Source organism: Setaria italica, chromosome II (assembly GCF_000263155.2).
Source record: "Setaria italica strain Yugu1 chromosome II, Setaria_italica_v2.0, whole genome shotgun sequence".
Lineage (NCBI taxonomy): Eukaryota > Viridiplantae > Streptophyta > Magnoliopsida > Poales > Poaceae > Setaria > Setaria italica.
The window spans coordinates 21,400,779-21,405,200 of NC_028451.1; positions in this window are offsets into that span (position 1 = coordinate 21,400,779).

A 4,422-nucleotide genomic window follows, 5' to 3' on the forward strand; every position below is an offset into this window, starting at 1 on the left:
TAAATAAGGACTTAAACATTGGCTAATATAAAATTGGTAGAAGTTTCCAAGATGAGCAACCTTTCTAATTGCACTTTTCTTGAAACTGAGCAGAGAGTGTTCCAAATCAAGTGGACAATCGGCCAAATTTCAAATTCGATTAAAAAATAGCTTTTGACCGACGTTCCACCAAAGATCCTACCATCCTATCTCCAACTTCGTCGAGCTTCTCCTTGTTGATCTAGTCATAGCACATACCTTGTTCCCAAACTGCATAGTTCAAACTTGGTGTGAGAATACGCGTTAAACCCGACACCTTCGTCACAACACGCATCACAAGCACCATCGTGCCTATTTAAGCATCATGAACATCCTTTTTTTGCATAGTTGGTTGTCATGAGCATCATTTGAGCATAAATGAATCTTTCGATCATGCATTGTTAAGTGCCCAAAATTTTATTATTTATTGGTGAAAAATCAAATTTGTGAAGGAACCCCAATTTTTTCCATACAACTGTGCCCCCAAATATTTTGTTCAAATATTAGATACCATTTAGTGTTTTTAAAATATTTTTACCAAATTTTTAGAAATGTTTTCTTGGGTTAAAAATTTAATTAATGTTCAGTTTTAGCTGTTTTGTTTTGTCAATTGCGTGAAAACCATAACAGCTTTTGAGTTGATTCTTATTGCATTGGATTCTTGGTGATGTTATCTTTCCAATGAGTATATTTAGGCAATTTTTGAACACATGTAGCTATGTCAAATAAGGGAGCAAAGTTGGCATGTTTTATGTCTTGGCCGGGCCCACTCGTCAGGGTCGTCTTCTCCCTCCTCGTCACCAGCAGGCACGATTGTTGGCGTTCAAAACTCCGGCACCACTTGGCCGGCACCCATGGGACCTCCCCTCCCCTCCAATCCTTGCGCTCGGGGGTGAGTCACCGCGCCATCCTTATCGTCGCCATTGTGGTGGAACCGTCCAAATTAACTTGGCTAAAGCACACTTAAGTCACTTAACCGGCGATCATGTACTTTAAACAAGTCAACTTGGTCGTCCGTCGGATTTCATCCGATAAACCACTTACCTCAGAATCGAGAAAGCAAGACTCGCATGAAGATGAGTGGTTACAGAGATTACAATACTCCATCTCAATAAAACAAGTGCATTGAATTATTACAACCTCAAGTTCGAAATTCAAGCAAAGTTTGTAGGGTTCTCAAATAACCAAAATAACTGAGCAGAAGCTAAACGCCGTTGCAAGATATCATGATGAAGCCAATCATGACTCAATGATCCCGATCCTCGCCGTCCGAGGAGGGATCCCACTCGACCGTCCAACTAGGAGGAAGTTGGGGAGGCCAAGTGCCACTTGCAGTGAGCTTAGAGGCATCAACATCACCTGAAAAGATGTGCCACAACAAGGCTGAGCGACTACGCTCAACAAGACTTAACCGACCGGTGGTACTACTCCACCAACACCTAGACATGCAAGCTTTTTGGCTCTAGGGTTGGTTTTTGCCAAAAGCGACTAGTGTAGGTCCTTACTTTCAATGTTTTAGCCACCAGTTCTACGTTCATTTACCAGTCTAAGTTGGCCACTATACTAATCAAGCATAGTTTCCAAGCAATTAATAACAGGTAACAAAATTTGATCATCATCATCTTTCATTCTTAATCAGTGTAGCATAGCGATCAAGCAATCCTAAACTGTGAGAGGCAGACGAATTGATTCGAATTTCTTAACCATACATGGCGAACCTAATCCCACGACATCCACGCACCGCAAAGGGTCACTTCATTTGTCAGCCATCCCCATCAATTCTCAGACCCGTGTCGAGCCCACTTCTCTTGGTACAAGCCTCCATAGACCCGGCCTCTGCCGTTCTATGACCGCACTTGTCACCACATGCGGCCGCAAGGGAACTCCGTTCCAGAGACAGTGGAACGATCCGCTCACGTTCCGGTTCAATCAGGTACTAGGCTTACCCATCCCATACTAGGTATGAGATTAGTACTTTCAACACTTGATCACGAACACTATCACATCTTGACCTTAGTCCAATTTCATGTAGACAGACGGGCAATCCACCGACCACCAAAATAGTTCACAAATCCCTGCCCCGTCCATCGTCCTTATAGTTGTAACAAAAGGAAAGCAAACAACTCCTATACCTTGTGAGTGACAGTCAGTCATCTGACTTTTACTGAGTCCTATTAAGCATTGCAACTACTCGGCCTATCATACTAGTGTTCAGATCAAAAGGCACTAATTCATGCATCTACGGTTTCAATCAATTCCCAAAAACGTAAATGCACAATCAAGCAACCAAATATATTGCAAGTATTTTAAAAATAGGAATTCATGCTCCGTGGCTTGCCTTCACGCAGGGAGTTAGCGAACTAGTCATCGGCTTGCTCCGGTACGGGCTCGGCTCTGACTGGCTGCAAATCAGCTACGGCTCCTTCTTCTGGCGTCGGGTGAAGCTCGTATGTCCTGTCAGCGAGGTTCAGCTCTACATGAAATGCAAATGCATCAAGTTTAAGTTCCAAGCTTTCTCATAGGTTGTAAAACATGAATTAGTACTGAAGTATAAATTACATCATGACCACATTCACCTAAACAAGGTTCTACACCATCTTTATCTGCATAAGGTAAGGTGGGTTGTGGTACAAAACCTGGGGTTGATTTGATGGTGATTGTGTACATATATGCACTTAACTTTATTAAACTTTAAATCGGAAAGTTATCCTAATTCTGAATGTTCTTTTGTACCTCTTCCAAAAATTACCTTTATAATTATTCAAAGTTTCTTTCTTACATTTAGCTAGATTCATCTCCCAAATTTTATTTCCATCTTCAAACAACAAGCTATGAAGCCACAAATTTGACAGAAACTTAACTTTGTCAAAGATAAGCTACTGCATAAATTTGAGGTCCATTGGAGGTGCATAAAAAGAATTAGAATTACTTTATTACCCTAAGGTAGCATACACTTAAAAATTTTGAAAACATAAACCATTATGAAACTGGTCACGAAATTTTAACAGTGAGTTATAGGGGTGATATAGAGCCTTTGGTGAATTTTTCATAATTTTTAGTGATGGGCATCTTTTTCCATACAATTACCCTATTTAATCTTCCCTAAAAAGGAAAAGTTATTTTTTTCTGTTTCTGATCAAGTTCCATATTTTTCATACAAACTACACTATACCACTGACTTATTCCAATTAGTTTCACATTTTTATCATCTCTGGTTTAATTGTTGTGCAAAAAGATAAGAGCAACCTTAGATTTCCATGATAAAGCTAAAATAGAGATTTAAACATCTGAGCTAGGCTCCGCATCATTTTTACAAGCTTACATTCTCTAAAACAAGCACTTGACAGTTGGATTTACCTTTTTAGCATTTTTCTATGATTTGTTATGATTTAAATAGCTTAAACAAGGATTAAATCATATAACATTAATCCTAGCAGAGACATGTGCCAAAAGTATTTTTGTTAGAAACTACACTTTATACTAAGTCTAGCAAAATTGGTTTGACATTTTTCTAAATTTTCTGTGAGTTTTGGTGAATATCCAAAGTTAAATACATTTTCTGCCGATTATAGAACAAAAACCGAGGTGAGCTTGTGATCTAACCCTCGCGTCTATACTTTATTTGCGTAGGGGCCCTTGTTTTTGCACTTAAGCCCCTAATTTGATTCTCCTGATCGCAATCGGGTCCCTGGGCGGCGCACGGCGGCTGGCGGGCAAAATCCCGGCGAAGCGCCGGCGGGCTTAGGGCGGAAAGAGGCCGGGGAGGAGCGGTGGCTCACCTGCGACTGAATTGAGTGGTTGCGGGCATCTGGGAGGTCCAGCGGGAGTGGAACACGACGGTAGACAGTGTGCAGTGGCACGGCTACGGGCGGCGGTGTTCCGGCGGCGGCGGCACTCTTCGCGGGTAACGGACGGGCTCTAGAGCTGCGCGAGGGGGAGGCGAAACCGGTGGTGGTGTCGGCGAGGTGTGGGGCAGTGCAGAAGGGGGAGCTCCACGGAGAGGGTGTGCGGCGGAGCTAATAGTGAGAGCAGGGGAGCGCGGCGAGGTTCGAGGGCGAGCGGGGAAAGAGGCACAGGCGGCGCTGGGCTTCCCTTTATAGGGCCAGGGCGGAGCGACGAGCGAGACGGAGGCAGCAGCGCTAGTGGATGGGACCAGAGGGCATTGGGCGCCATTGGCGGACAGAGGAGGGAGAGTGGCACGGCAGGTGAGGGCGCTGCAGGCGAGGCGGCAGGTGTGGGCGAAGCGAAGCGAGCGTGCGCGGCAAAAACGGCTTTGCCGGGATGCTCACTGGCGAGGCAGGGAGGAGTTGTCATGGTTGGGGCGGCGGTTGGTAGAAGCAGCGGTGTTGAGCAGGGTGTCCGTGGGGGCACGCGCTCGACGGAGTAGCGGCGGGGTGTGCCCTC